Source organism: Dermacentor albipictus, unplaced genomic scaffold, assembly GCF_038994185.2.
Source record: "Dermacentor albipictus isolate Rhodes 1998 colony unplaced genomic scaffold, USDA_Dalb.pri_finalv2 scaffold_59, whole genome shotgun sequence".
Lineage (NCBI taxonomy): Eukaryota > Metazoa > Arthropoda > Arachnida > Ixodida > Ixodidae > Dermacentor > Dermacentor albipictus.
In genome coordinates this window covers 169343-185921 of record NW_027225613.1, presented here as the reverse complement: position 1 = coordinate 185921, position 16579 = coordinate 169343, and the positions used below count along the sequence as shown (strand labels likewise).

Sequence of the window (16579 nt, the reverse complement as noted above, 5' to 3'; positions counted from 1 at the left end):
TACCCTTGTTCGCTGGCGCTAAATATGCGTTTCAAGTGAATTTACCAACACACCCAGCAAAGGACAATGCCGAATAATGTTTTGTAATGATGATGATAATAATTTGAGAGAAATGCGTAAAGTACCGATTACGCGCAAGCTGCAGACAGGATAGCTGTGGATTGTTAAACCAATATACGCGAAAATATAAATTTGTTGCAAGGAAACTGAAAGACAAAGCCATTTTTGAGCAGCCGTTTCAGCCGCGGTTTGAGGTCGGTCTGAGTGGTGGCGGCCGCTAGGTGCCAGTACTGTCAACACAGCATACCTCCTCATTATTGTGGGCCCTCCGCTTAGTGTTAGTGTGTTATTGAACAAATTGCATTTCTCAAAGAAAAATGCCTAATAGTATTCCCAAAGTACGACTTAGACGCAACCTGCAGACAATAGCATCGGATAGCAACTCTAATATACTAGAAAACATATTTCTGTTACGCGGAAACTCAAATGCGGTTCCTTCCAGATACCGTTACAGTGACCACCACGCACACCGACATAAAAGATGCCCCCTAACTAGACATTAACAGCTTCGCTCTAAAAAAAATACTAAGCAGTGTCACCCTGAACGTAAGGTATCGAAGGCGATAGGAAGATTTAGCGTTGCGTTTGAACCTGCTCAGATGGTTTTGGAACTACACGCTGGTGCGACGTGTAACCGCGACGCATAACGCAAGACAAATGCTGTTCGGCAGAAGAAACAGTGCCCCGGCAGCTACAGGTGTCTCATAATGCCGGCGCGACAAGGAGCACCGGCAGTGGCGTTGCAGGCGTTGAACCTTGATGGCGCGGGAGATAACACCAACGGGCAACGGTCGGTGTCAATCATCACCCAGCGAAATACGCAATAACGTTAGCGCGACTTTCACGATCTGTTACGAGCAGACCAGCGCATACACACAGGAGCTCAGCAGGAACGTTAGTGCTCTTATAGTACGCCCGCGCGCGGCACTCACGTCGGCAGCCGAAACGCAGAACGTTCTGCAGGGTATTGAGCGTAGCTTTGACGGTGCATCCACGTCACTTCACCGTGTGAGCAGCCAAACGCCAAAAAGCGCTCTGCGTCTCTGGGCATCTTCTAATTCGATGCGCGGAAGCCTTGCACGCCCCGAGATAGCGGAAGAGGGGGATGGTGCCGCCGACAGCGTCAATGCGCTTCAAGCGTCCGGATAACCAACACCTCCTGGAAGCTGTTTGGTACAATTTCTATCTCAATAAAATGTACTTTCTGCGTGCTATTTGTGCGTTATAGAAAGAATATTTGAGGATAGTGAGGGTGAAGTAACTGGTTTCGAGTAATGGAAACTCAAACCAAAATTGAAAGAGGCAGCATGTTGTGATCTCATCTTTTATGCAGATCCTATGTACTTCTAATGGGTTCTTTTTTTTTTGCGCCTAACATAACTGTTCTGAACACGCTTTGCAAACAAATTCAAGAAACCGAGTCGGATCAGGCCAAACGCCAAATGTATTATTTCCAAGGCTTCAGCTCCCGCGGCACGTGTATGGTGTAGCTAGTGCGTTAAGAACTTACAGCAGGTCGGTCGGTATTGTCACGGCTTTCACGTACGTTAATTCCTGAATTCATCTCATTTCACTAAGTGGACTTTACGAGTGACGCGCCGTGACGAACTATTCATCTGCAACTGCTTCCATGGTACATTCATTTACCATAAACCTTCTCAGAGGATATGCTTAAAGAAATATTTTTGTCTTTCGCGCGAAGTCGGTGCGTTGTTGGGCGCGAGGTGAACTCAGGTTAGCTGTTTTGCTTGTATTACCTGCCGATAAGTTAGCACTATAAATTCTGATCTTCAGCGAAAGTGGCTGAGGCTTGATCGTTATAACGACTCAACGATATCAAAGCGTTCAATAACTGTGTGGTCCCACTTTCTTACGGAAATTATTTATAAAGCATATCTCTAAACACCGGGTGCTTCATTTTCAGAAGTGCTGGTATTGTAAACGTAGCGCTGTACACTTTCTTGTTGGGGGAAGATGGACGCTGGTTGATGACGCATAAAAACGACTTTCGGCTGAAGCAACCAAAAGTTAACCGTAAGCGTGCTTGCATAAATACAAAAGGCCGGAAAGAAAGATGCGCGTTAGACACGTACGCCTCCCTTTAGCTCACCTCATATGGTCAAGTGCGATACAAGCTCATTTTGTTGAATATTAGCATGCGTGACATGTTGTTAGACCGTATTCGAGCAAGTCAAACACATCAAAATGAAGATTACCATGGCAACAACAAACAAAAACCCAATCAAAACAAAAAGGCACACATAAATATTCTTACTAACGTAGCAAGATGAAAAGTTGAATGATGGCCTAAAACTTTGGTGGTGTTCCTTTGATTACGCAGCATTGATATTGTCTAAAATGTCAATGGTGCGTTGAGTCAGAATCCATCATGGTCGAGCCCGAAGGAACCTGGGAAAAATTAAGGCGAAATCCCGTGACCAAGGATCCGTAGCAACCTGCAAGCTGTCGCCGCCTCGTCGACTCCGTTCATCCTCGAAGCTTTGTGTAGTTTCATCTTGGTCTTGTGCAGAGCGTTTGGTGTGTTCCGATGTCAGGATACATCATACGTTACCGCCACGTAAAGGAAGTGGGTGCGCTGCCTCGGGAGCAGCCGCCATGTCGATGGAGACAATAAGGTACCATCACAACAAACTTGTCACCGGTAAATGGGTAATCATTTTGGAATACCCGTCCAGAACGGCTCCACCATTCTTTTTTCTCTCGATTTCTGCTTCCACACTTTCCAAGCTCACGTTTCGTGGCCATGCTCTTTTTTTTCTCCACGCTCCCTTCTTGCGTCCTGCGATATATTTTGTTTCCTTATCTCTATACGCGGGACCATTGGCCCAGACATTAGATTCGCCCTTCCGCTTCAGTCAGTTCTTCGAAATAGACTAATTTTACTCTAGTGACGTCGCTCACAGACTTTTAATGCCACTGTAACATGTTGGGAAAATGCTAATGATACCTTGTCATTGTCAAAGGAAAATCAGCCACCTCATTCTCACTGGGCAAACTTATTTAGCAGCTCTTACATATGCCGGCGACGAACATAGAGCAATCAGAGGGAGACAGTGTGTATCCCTTACCAGAGTTTGGGACAAAGGTCACGAAAAAAGTACAAAAATATTTTTGTTCCTATCTTTTCTTCATGACATGCGTGGCCATGCCTCGACAGCTCTCGCCCAAGAAACGTTTACTCATAGGGTGGCTTTCCCTGCCCATAGAAGATCAGTATTTCATAAAGTCTGTAGAAAAAGTCTTCATAATGATTTCAATATAGGAATCCTTATCGTCCCTGTGTCAGCTGTATCTTTATCTTCTGCGAACGCGATGTACTGAGGCAATAGCATGCGAATCGCAAATTCAGAGCACGACATAATGCAATGAAGAATCATTCTTCTTCCTTCTTTACCGTACGTAATGCACATACGCAGATTGCTGTATCTTACATCGTCGTGCGAGAAATGAACGTTTAGGGGCCGCTAGCCTGGTGGTAGCCATCCTGTATAGCACCTTACATTCGTAAATACAGAAACAACGTTCGTTGCATTGCTAGAAGTGCGACACGGTAACATATATTCCAGCATAGTTACTCGTGATATCTATTCAACCGCATCTCGAGAAACAGGGCCACTGTAGGAAGCTCTCTAGAAATGTTATGGTATGTTGTAGCGTTCCTTATAGATAATCATCATAATAATAGTAATAATAATAATCATCAGCCTGGTTACGCTCACTGCAGGGCAAAGGCCTCTCCCATACTTATCAACTACCCCGTTCATGTACTAATTGTGGCCGTGTTATCCCTGCAAACTTCTTAATCTCATCCGCTCACCTAGCTTTCTGCCGCCCCCTGGTACGCTTACCTTCCCTTGGAATCCAGTCCGTAACCCTTAATAACCATCAGTTATCTTCCCTCCTCATTACATGTCCTGCGCATGCCCTTTTGTTTTTCTTGATATCAACTAAGATGTTATTAACTGGCGTTGGTTCCCTCACACAATCTGCTTTTTTCATATTTCTTAACGTTACATTTTTCATTCTTCTTTCCATAGCTCATTGCGTCGTCTTTACTTTAAGTAGAACCCTTTTCGTAAGCCTCCAGGTTTCTGCCCCGTACGTGAGTACTGGTAAGACACAGCTGTTATACAATTTTCTCTTTAGAGATAATGGCAACCTGCTGTTAATGATCTGAGAATGCCTGCCAAACGCACCCCAGCCCATTCTTATTCTTCTGAATATTTCTGTCTCATGATCCGGATCCGCAGTCACTACCTTTCCTAAGTAGATGTATTCCCTTACTACTTGCAGTATCTCGCTGCCTATCGTAAACCGCTGTTCCCTTCCGAGACTTTTAAACATTACTTTAGTTTCCTACAGATTCATTTTTATACCTACCCTTCCGCTTTGCCTCGCCAGGTCAGTGAGCATGCATTGCAATTGGTCCCCTGAGTTACTAAGCAAAGCAACATCATCAGCGAATCTCAAGTTACTAAGGTATTCTCCATTAACTCTTATCCCCAATTCTTCCCAATCCAGGTCTCTGAATACCTCCTGTAAACACGCTGTGAATGGCATTGGCGATATCGTATCTCCCTTTCTGACGCCTTTCTTTATTGGGATTTTGTTGCTTTCTTTATGGAGAGATACGGTTGCTGTGGAGCCGCTGTAGATATCTTTCAGTATTTTTATATACGGCTCGTCTACACCCTGATTCGATTACCGATTACATTACACCCTGATTCTTTACAGTTACTCTGGTACGATTCACTCAGACGCCATACGGCCAACCTCATCGTCACATTCATGGCACCGGTAACTGTCCTGAGACAGCGTGTCCTCGGTGGTTTCTCCTAAAAAAAACTGGTCGCTAATGACGTCAGTACATGCTGCTAACGTCGCGGCAGTCCCATTTTGGAAGTGAAACCGGCCAGGAAACCCTCTCTCCTGGCCGAAGTTTGTACCGCGACAGTGACGTTCCGGGGCAGATGATGTTTCTTGGAATCGGGCCTAAGGTCGATTTTGAGAGCACCTTTGGAATAACGGCGAGAGAAAGTTAGGAAACGTAGAAGGTGGGTGACGCCTGGCAATAAAGCTTTATGCGGCTTTACTAGCTATCAAGGCTTACTTTACACGGTAGTGGAAGGAATTGACAAATACGCAGAATTAAGCAGCCGTACACTGCCTATGCTGGCAATTAAAATGCGTGATGCCGCAACTCGCAAGTCATTATGCAGATAACACGATGGGGTTGGGTTTGACGTGAAGTAAAATTAAACAAATAATACTGCTTTGTAACTGAATAATTTGTTCTGCGGAATGTGTGCTCGACTGCGCAAGGTCTAATATGTCGCTGCTAGGACATGGCTCCGGGCTGGTAAAGGGACATGGAGACGCCACATTTTGGCAACTATTATATCTATTTATTTATTTATTTAACAATACTGTCAACCCCCTTGCGAGGGTCCTTACAGAGAGGGTTATGAAAAAAATACATATAAAAGAAAAGAACATGTGCAATAATCACAAACACAGAATACATCGAAATCAAGCGGCGCATTCGCACAGATAGTCATCCAGAGATTTTTTGAATTGGGACAAATCAGTATGTTCCACTACACACATCGGTAACTTGTTCCACATTTCAATCACGTCGGGGAAGAAGGAGTGCCTGAATGTATTAGTGTGAGTGGTATAAGCTTGGATGGACCGGTTATGGTTGGTTCTGGAGCTCCGTTTGCCAGGTGCGAGTATGTATGTTTCCTTCCTAATATTTATTTGGCCTTGAAGTATTTGCAATAATAATTTCAATCGACGTTTTTGTCTACGCGTTTCTAGCAGGTCCAGTTTAGAAAAACGGAGCATTTCTGTGACTGAATCAGTCCTTCGATATCGGGAGCATATAAAGCGCACCGCGTACCTCTGAATTTTCTCTACTTGTTTCTTCAAATAACCTTGATGAGGGCTCCATACCTCTGACGCGTACTCAAGAAGCGGCCTTACAAAAGTTTTGTATGCGGCGAGTCGTACATCGCATGTAGCGCCCTCCAATTTTTTTCGCAAGAAATATAACCTCCCGTATGCTTTTGAACAAAGATTATTTATATGTATACTCCACGATAAGCTTTCTGTTATCGTTATTCCCAGGTATTTAAACTTACTTGTATTCATCAGACACTTGTCACCAATAGTATATGGAAACAAAAGACGGCCCCTTTTTTGTGTGGTAATATGTGTATATGTTGATTTAGAATAATTTATTTCCATCCGCTTAACGCCTTTAGGCAGTTATTAAGCTTAAGTTGGTCAGCCGTGCTTCGTACTGTAGAATAAAATAAACAGTCATCCGCGAACAGTTTAAGATGTACATCTGGTTCCATCACAGTAGTAATGTCATTAATATACACCAAAAATAAAAGCGGTCCCAGCGCAGATCCCTGCGGGACTCCCGAGAGTACTGCCAGTGAGCCGGAGACATGACCATCCATTCTGACCACCTGGTTGCGATTCGTTAAGTAAGCTTTAATCCACTTTATTATAGCGGCATTAAGGCCGGTTAATTCCAGTTTGTAAATCAGCTTCTTGTGTGGCACCTTATCAAAAGCCTTGGCAAAATCTACGGCGATTACGTCAATCTGCTCTCTGGCATCAATCGCCATTGCGAAATCATGAATTGTCTCTACGATTTGTGTGGTAGTGGAAAGGCCTGTTCTGAAGCCATGCTGGTATGGGTAAAGTAAACAATTATTTTCTAAATGGCGAATGATATGCTTAGCTATTATGTGTTCAAGAAGTTTACAAGAAATGGATGTAAGAGATATAGGCCGGTAATTATTCACTATTGTTCGATTGCCACCTTTAAACACTGGAATAACTATTGCACTGCGCCAATCTTGGGGTACAGAATGAGTTTGCAATGATTTTTGAAATATTAGGGTCAAGTAACGCGACGCCCATTCAGCATATCTTTGAAGAAACTGGGTCGCTATGTCATCGGGTCCACACGCTTTTTTTTGCATCTAAATTCAAGAGCTGCTGAAATACGCCCTCCTGTGCAATTATGATGTCCTCCACTTGGCTTGGCTCTGTGCTTTCAGAACTAACATCGACGTCATCATCGCTCGTGGTGAACACGGACTGAAAGAAGTGATCAAAGTGCTCTACAATATCTTTTTTGTTTATCAGAACTTGATCTTCTTTCCTGATTTCCTGTACCTCTTCCTTTCTATCACTGAAATATCGCCAAAACTTTTGTGGTGATGTTCTGAGGAAGCGGCTAAGCGTGTCACTGAAGAATGTTTTTTTAGAATCGTGCAGGGCTTGCTTCATCTCAGCTCGAAGTCGCGAAACCGGAGTAGATTTATTTTTGCTTTTACGTAGCCTTTTTATTTTTCTTTTCATATGAATTATGTTCCTAGTCATCCAGGGGCTTCGGTGCTTTGTCTTCTTTACGCGTTTAGGGATATAGGTGTCCTCGCAGTGTTGTACAATTACCTTAAAGTTCTGCCACAACTCTTCTACTGTTTTAGTATGGAAATCAATTTCAAAGTCAGTAAATGCAGAATCCAGGTAGTCAAGAATGGAAACATCATCCGCGCGTCCATAATCGTTAATGCGTACAGGGATGTAAGGCCTGAAACAAATACTTGCTCCCACTGTGATTGTAACAATAATCATCTTGTGGTCAGAGATACCATTCGCAACGTTAACAGTATAATCACCTATTTTATCTGACACAAACACCAGATCCAACAATGACCGTGGTGGGGCCGTTACTCGTGTGTCTTCTTGAACAATTTGGTTTAGATTATATATGAACATGAGTTCCAATAGCTTCTCTATTCTAGATGAATCGGAGCCAATAGTGCAGGGGTTTTGCCAATCTATGTTATGAAGATTAAAATCGCCGGTCATTATTCATCTCGCGTCTGCTTTGACGTTTGCACGTAGGAAAGTGTTTAGGTCTTCCAGCAACCCAGGCGAGGCAGAAGGTGCGCGATACACTGCGCCAACAATGTAGGTAATACCATGAAATGTAATCTTGCACCAAACCGTTTCAGGAACATCGCAATCAATCAACACAGCAGATACAGACTTTTTTACTACGATACAAACGCCCCCACCACGCGTGTCCCTGTGTTTCCTAAACATTCGATAGCCGGGAGGAACAATACAGTCATCAGATATATTTTTATGTAACCACGTTTCTGTTATTACCACAACATGTGGGCTTTGTGAAAGGAGCAGATATTCTAATTGTGTAGTCTTATTGACAATACTTCGCGCGTTCAAACTTAAAATGCGTAGCTATATCTGTGATGACGAGCCCGAGGATCAGGATCATCAGTGCCACTTGGCCGATCTGACCTGTGCTGTTGTCTGTTATCAGCCCTATGCCCTAAGCTTTTAGACAGCAGGCAGCGTTCATTGCGGTTGTGATCCCAAAAATATGTATCGTTGTTTATGCGAAGTTTATCATGAACGAGCAGGACCTTTGCCTTCTTGGCCCTGTCTGCGGCTGCGCTTTCCCATAGTTTTCTGCGTATATCTAATGTTTCTTTGGCATAGTCAGAGCTAATACGCCAAGCAGTACCTTTTAATTTAGCACCTTTTTTCAGCAAGCTTTCCTTTTCTCTGATATCGTAAAACCTGAGAATAACTGGTCTACATTTTGTTGGTTGGGGTTCACCAAGGCGATGAATTCGCTCAACTGTGTGAACCTGTACACCCATAGTTTTTTGAAATATATTCTTCAAAACAAGTTCTTTTAGTTTTGACTCTGTTTCTGCACCATAGTCAGTCCCCGTTTCAGTGACGCCAAAGACTAACAAATTATTACGCCGGCTCCTGTTCTCGTAATCGACTAACTTTGCAGCCTGTTCATGAACTATACTTTCTAAACGCCCAATCCTGCTGTTCATTGTATCAACTGCATCAAAAAGGCTCTGTATCCTGTCTGTCTTTGCGCTCAATGTGACAATTTCACTTTTAATGTCATCCATCTTACGAGCGAACGCAGTCTGATTGCGAATAATTTCTTCTAGCATTTCGTTTACCTTGGGTCCGGGATTCTCCTCAACATCTCCCGCCATAAGCAACAAAAGAAGCATTGACCAGCAGTCATACAAAATATCACAACACTTGCGACGGCACGGCAAGACTATCAAAAAGCGGTTGTCGCTACGGTAAACGACTACATTGTCCATAGCACTTGCCTGCAAGAGCAGTAGTGGTGGCTTAAGCATCTTGTTCGTCAGCCAGGTGCCGTGCCCTCTGAAGCGAATGTCGCATCGAGGCTCCTTAAGTACGATGTCGAGTGATGACGTCACACTTGCGGAACGTTGATCAAAGATAGTGCAGTCCGCGGTGTCATTGCCACGAGGTACTCGGAAGAAAGCCAGTAGTCCGTTGTTCGTTGTTGTGGCGGTGAAAATCCACGGCAATACCTGCAAGAGCAGTAGTGGTGGCTTAAGCATCTTGTTCGTCAGCCAGGTGCCGTGCCCTCTGAAGCGAATGTCGCATCGAGGCTCCTTAAGTACGATGTCGAGTGATGACGTCACACTTGCGGAACGTTGATCAAAGATAGTGCAGTCCACGGTGTCATTGCCACGAGGTACTCGGAAGAAAGCCAGTAGTCCGTTGTTCGTTGTTGTGGCGGTGAAAATCCACGGCAATACCTGCAAGAGCAGTAGTGGTGGCTTAAGCATCTTGTTCGTCAGCCAGGTGCCGTGCCCTCTATTAAGCCCGAAGGGATCGGCAAGAAAATGCCCCTACTCCCACGGGCATGCTGAAAATTGCAACCATGAGAGGCAACAAATTTACAGAAAGGTTCCCCTCTTTTTCTCTAAATTTCTTATCAAATCACCTTTCTTCTTATGAAACCGCACAGCTATAGAGCTGAACGGCATCGTTGTTCTTAAAGAGGAAACGCTAGACATGGGAATATTGTTAGCTCTCGATTCCTGAACCACGTCATTGATGAAGAGGTCTATTACGCGTTAAGGGACGAATTATTTTAGTGAATTCATTCTCATCGCGGGTCGCGGTTCGGCGTTTTACAATGTTGCCATGCTGTTGAGGTTTGTCTAGTTTTTCTTCGCGTATTTAAAATGTGTTTTTTTTTTTTCACCTGACGCGGGACAACATATTACGGTTGTTCACCTTCAAATTTTCTTTTTCCAAAAGTGGTTTGCTAGTCAATTCTGGCAAGGTGGTTGGCCGTTTCACAGAAGGCAAGAGAGCCCTAAGCAATGACATGTGAGATTGTGCGCCCCATAATTCCCTTCTTTATCTATTCTAAACTTTCCATAAATTGTACCTGATAGGTTCGCAGAAACTTCTTGAAATATTGTGACTTGTAAAGAACGGACGTCAGCAGAAAGCAATGTTATTTTTTTCTCCATATTGTTCAAATATAAAAGAATAAATAGAAAAAGCTAGAAATTATGGTTAGTAAATTTGGTTAGCATGCTAACCACCGATTTGCCTGTGGTGTAACTACCCTAATCAATGTTAACGGCAACCACGGTCAGATTGACCGTGGTTAGCTACCTAACCATTATTTCGCCTTCTTGGAATGGCCAACAGCGCCACGTGTGCGACATGCAGCATTGATGAGACGCTTGCACATAGTATCTTTGTCTGCCCGCGATATAGTGTTCAGAGACAAGTGCTGTGCACATTGATTGGCCAGTTGGACAATCGTCCTCTATCAGAACTGAAAGCTTTAGGTCGATACTCCCACAAAACATCCACGTAAAGGCCTTACTCGCGTTATTAAGGTTCCTGAGGTCTGCGTGGCGTAAAGAGATACGGACACAAAATCTGAACATTTTACGATAATACAGAAAGCGAGTACTCAGTTTGTGAGTACACCTAAAACAAGTAGTCATTTCGCTCATTTTTCAGCGAATGGCTTTATTTTTGGCGTTTTTGTGAGCGCGCGCAACGCCGCCCGGCCCAAGCGAGTTGGAAGGTGTGACGTCACGATACCCTCGTCGGATAGCCAGCCGGCCATCCGCGGTCATTCGAGGCGCGCCGCCGTCACCATCGCGAGCATGGTTTCGGATTCTGGTGCCTCTACCAGCGATGAGTACACGTATGTAGATGAGGACCGTTCCAACTTAGCAAGAAATATAACCGCTTACGGTTACGACCCTTCCGCGTCAAGCGGCGAAGAAGAGCAGGCAACCTTGAGGCAGCCTTGTCACGCAGTCCGGGCCAGCAATATGGTAATTTTTTTTCTAGTAACCTTGAAGTGCAGCGGCAGCAGTTCGTAAGGTTATGTTACGTAGGTTGCAAAATGCCTAGTTTCGTGACCTGCGTTGAGGTAGAAGGCAGCTATCACGGCTGGATACTAGGTAGCGTAGCTCGTCGCTTTGTGCTTACCTACGCTGTCGGCTTTCGACCGCTGCACACTTCGTTCTTACGCGACGAAGCATGGCATGTGTTCAATTTTCCAGCCCTTTCATAGCCCTGCGTTTAAGGCTACTATCACATTCGCGGAGTTAGAAGCCATTTACTGGTTGAACTCGTTGAGATGGGCGGCTGCGCTAACTACCCGTCGACCAGATCACTTAGCTACATCGATTCTGTGGCCACAGAGAAAGGAAAGTCTTTGGCTGTTACATTTACTAGGGAAATGCTGCGCGAACGACCAAGTCATGAAACCCGACGCATGATCACGCAGAGACCTATGAAAATCCGTAATTTCTTGAGGTTGGAAAGCAACTTGTGAAAGGCAATGTAGATAAATTTGCTGCGCATTTTTTATTACTACACATGCATGCTGTTGCCTGGCGTTCATGCACTGGCTGTGTTTTGTATATTTAATCAATTAAAAGAGCGTTCATATGCTGTCGTTCAATATTAGACGCAGCGAAAGTGTACACAACATGACTGTTTTGTTTTGTGACAAAAACATGCATCCGCAGGATAAACAATTTCTGTCACAACCCAAGAATATCTGCTCTTGCACAGCCAATGAAAGGGTAATTTCCCTTCTTTCAACAGGCGTTCCTGCGGTCACCGCTGCGGCTACAAGCATACAATAAGAGAGAGGGTCTGTTGTCAGAACAACAAAAGGTGGCGAACACAGCTTACAGTTACGATTGCATCACTAAGCACCCACTCTTTGAATTGTATTGCCTCAACAGGAGCCTTTTGAGCGGCATGCCAAGGCTTTGGAGCACAGCCGGGCTGGTCGCACAATCATCGTCGGCGAAGTGGTCCGCGCAAATGAAGCCATTTTTTAGAAGCCTCCATGCTGGGTGTGGTGGCTGACAGGCAAGTATGAAAAGTTCACGCACCTTCTTGTCTCTGGGAAACGTGCGGGACGGCGTGTCACGACCGATAATGCTGTTATAACAGCCGTGGACGCAGTGATGTCTGGGCATTTTTTTCCGCCACGATGAATGCTTCAATACCGATCGACGACCGTGCGAGCACGCGTGTAAGATGCACCACCTGCATGGAGCGCTGACGGGGATAATGTTTCAGACGGACCACGTGCGAACATAGCCGACGGCGATAAACAAACGCCAAGATAAATATACCTGGTAGCGAAGCTTCCATAGGAGCCCATACGTTCAAAACATGGTGGTCCATCGCCGGTTCATGGGGCTTAGCGCCATCTGTATGTGGTGGGAACACTTCCGGTGGAAGCAAAAATAACGTGACGCCATGTCCGTTAAAAGCAGAAGTGACGTCATTTTGTTTTCGAAGGCGCGAAATTTGTTTTGTTGTTCTTCCTATGGAGCTATATATTCAAATGCCCCGCCATTCGACTTGATGGGCGTTTCGAGCTTTCAGCGTGGAAAGCGATGCAGGAAAAGGCCAGCCGTACGGTTGTCGAAATCGCATCCCTGCACAGAACATACTTTCTTTGGAGGCCGACGAAAGCTTTAGGTGTAGAGTGCTGATCCTATTGTCGGATGCCAAGCCCGTCGGCCAGCGCAATCGCACGAAAACAACTACACAATTATCTGGCGGTCGGAACTCACTACTTTTGACTGAACAGATTAAGAAGCAATGAAACTACCCGCGTCACCAAATTCAGACAAACTTCGACAAGCAAGAAAGCACAAATTGTGAGGGGGGCGTATTTCAACAGGTGATACGAGTGCGCCTTTCTGCCCATTTCAAGACGTGCATTGCACTGCGAGTGATAGTGGCGTCAACACCCCCTGTAGCGATGGGCGCTGGAAAGAAATGCATTTATTAATAATAATAAAATTAAACGTATTTTCTTAAATCATCACAAATATATAAAACTGACTGGGAATTTTATTTTCGTTGAATGAATCTAACTGTGTCTCGTTTGAATTAAAAAACGCGTTTTTCTTTCCCAATGTTTGCTCCCTCCAAACATAGTCGCGCTTCACTCGCTGCTCCCATAACCCCCCATGCTGATGTCGGTGACAATCTGTACTGAACCGCTTTTCGCCCGAAGCTTCGCGACCTATTTGAATCGACCTTGCAAACGCTGCAAGGGACCGACACTCCGGAAAGACTGCGCCGGCTGTGGCTGACCTTGGCCGCGCTCGCGGGGGTGTCTTGAAGCCAAATTTCAGTTTCTCCCGGCGGCCGCTTGGAGGCAAGGCGGAACAGAAAATCGTAAAAGAAAGGTGTTTCTTGTTCTTTTTTCTAAGCAGTTTGTTGTATTCGTCATTTTCAGTAGTTCAACTTTTGTTCTGAAGCAGAAAACCACCCACCAACTTTTGTGTCCGTATCTACTAAAGCCGCCCCCTACCGCTATGTAGTGTACGCGGTTTGGTCATGATCGCCTCTGTTTGTTTCTATCTCTCCCTTCCGCTCTCTTTCTCTTTTTATCCCCCTTCACCCTTCCCCCCGTGCAGGGTAGCCAACCGGAACTGCCTCTTGTTAACCTCCCTGCCTTTCTATGCATCACCCGCCGTGGTTGCTCAGTGGCTATGGTGTTGGGCTGCTGAGCACGAGGTCGCGGGATCGAATCCCGGCCACGGCGGCCGCATTTCGATGGAGGCGAAATGCGAAAACACCCGTGTACTTAGATTTAGGTGCACGTTAAAGAACCCCAGGTGGTCTAAATTTCCGGAGTCCTCCACTACGGCGTGCCTCATAATCAGAAAGTGGTTTTGGCACGTAAAACCCCAAATATTATTATTATTCTATGCATCATCTTATCTCTCTGTGTGTGTGCGTGTGCGTGTGCGCGTGTGTGCGCGTGTGCGCTTGTGTGCCTGCGTGTGTTTGTGTGTGTGCGCGTGTGTGCGTGTGTGCGTGTGTGTGCGTGTGCGCGCGCGTGTGTGTGTGTGTGTGTGTGTGTGTTTGTGTGTGTGTGTGTGTGTGTGTGTGTGACTATTAGGGGCGCACTTCTAACAAGGGCATTATTTACATGATTTAGAATGCCAAAAGAGCGAGTACTTTTTCCGAGCATGTCTATGCTGAACCGATGTTCAGAATGCAGACGCGTGGTACGGTTAAAAATAGAGCAGTGATATCCGCGCGTAAACGCGACTGTGATACAATGTTATCGTGGCTTTAACATAAGGTTCGCTGCTACATGCGAAATACAGCCACTTGGCTTCTAAAATCTTATTTATATGAGCAGTTTAGAGCGCTGCATTTATAAAGAAATTAAGGGAATCTTATGCCCATACTGTTGTTGAAGCTGGAGTCCTACAGAGGCATACCTAACGATATGAATGCATTTGGAAAACGATCGTACGAAGTTGTTAGGTTGGCTTCCTCTTTGAAAGGAGGCGGGGAGAAATTTTTTGGCGATGTAGGGAATGTTATGTTGCCAAATTACGCAAGTGCTAGTGCTAAGGAATGTAGTCCCCCAATTGCATCGGTATTTCCTGCATGAGAAAGAAACAAAAAACTTGGCTTCATTTCCTACAGGAAGCTATTTCAAAGACGCGGCAAACACCAAGGGTATATATATATATATATATATATATATATATATATATATATATATATATATATATATCCTTGGTTACACATAGGCGAACGGCGCACCGTTTACGTGCACCTCAAAGGCAAAATAGCGTCTCGGTCTTCAGATGAGCATTTGTCACCTTCTGGCTCTTACGTCGACTCGCCGCAGAAGCTTGTGGCGAATTGCACTAACAAATGTCTGTCTAAGCAGATGGAGCAACTGGTAGGCACCATTTATGCTGAAACCATGGGCACCCAACCGGAGCTCACTACCGTCACCATGCATTGAAGATTGAGCCGGCTGACCAGCGTGAATTCGCATTCCGTGAGAAGGTTTAAAAGCAGGGGAGCTTCGAGGTACACCGCTATCTCCAATGCGGAGAAGACCCGACTTCGAGCAGGGAAGAAGCACCGAGAAAAGTGGATGGACAAGAATGCAGTTTGTACTACAGCTTCCCCCGTGATACCTTCAAACGCAAGGTGCGTTGAATATTTCATGCGTAGCGAGCTGCCCACGTTCGCGAAAGTCGCCAAGGATCTGTCGACTCACCCCAACATGCAGATGCCAGGTGTGATTGAAAAGACTGTGCGAAGACTGCTAAACGGCATTGCCTTCGCTTTCCGGAAGAGGAAACGAAACTCTGTGCTGTTGGAGGCAAGACGTTGACGTGTGGTAGATCATGCGGTAGATACGAAAACAAAAACACACAGGTATGTTCACCAAATGCTCGTTCATTGCGCGTCAATCTGTGCATAATGGCGGTGCTGAAGAAGCATCTTAGAACGACCGCATCCAGTGCTCCGAGGCGCCTTCCACTTAACGCTGAAAGATGTCGCAGTTTCGCCCGAACGGCGAAGCATCGATGACGATAACAAATTAGTGGACCGCTATACGAAGTAAGGATAGTAGTTTTATCAGCCATGTAAACTTGAAAACATAGGCAGACTAACTAAATGAATAAGCATGGTCTCTCACACGCACAAGCAAACATGAACACATCTCAGTCGCTGACAGCGGAAACTCCCTGTCCAAACACTGGCGTGAGGAAACGCGGCAGCAGTGGCTAGCGAAGTGACATACGCACTGTCTACGGCTTCAATGCAGAGTGACCACCGAGAACACAAAGCACGCACAAACCTACGAGCCGCCGACGCACCTAGACTCATGTCCCCGACGCAGATCGCTCGCAAGATAGCTGAACAGCGGAAATAAACGCATCTACACATCGTGAGGTCACCATTCCTACACCAGTGATAAGCTTACTCACAGTTGGGTCGAGGCACAGCTAAGAAATATTCTTGAATGTATGTATTATAAATGAGCTGTCATCATCATCATCATCATCATCATCATCATCATCAGCCTATTTACGCCCACTGCAGGGCAAAGGCCTCTCCCATCTCCAACTACCCCGGTCACGTACTAATTGTGGCCATGTTGTCCCTGCAAACATCTTAATGCCATCCGCCCACCTAACTTTCTGCCGCTCCCTGCTACGCTTCCTTTCCCTTGAAACCCAGTCCATAACCCTTAATGACCATCGGTTATCTTGCCTCCTCATTACATGTCCGGCCCATGCCCATTTCTTTTTCT

The 16579-nt window shown here is 45.3% G+C and overlaps 1 long non-coding RNA gene across 3 annotated transcripts in view; it reads right to left on the bottom strand.

The window, feature by feature from the left end:
- The window catches only part of LOC135921643 (uncharacterized), a 53618-nt gene extending 41070 nt beyond the window's left edge, over positions 1 to 12548 (bottom strand). For 2 of the 3 annotated variants that reach the window (XR_011510177.1, XR_010570564.1), the window contains exon 1: positions 9279 to 9786. This is a non-coding gene — a long non-coding RNA (uncharacterized lncRNA). Of the gene's footprint in view, positions 1 to 9278; positions 9787 to 12371 lie in introns of those variants that run through there. The other variant, XR_010570565.1, reaches the window with a different exon arrangement.
- Positions 12549 to 16579: the final 4031 nt, after the last annotated feature.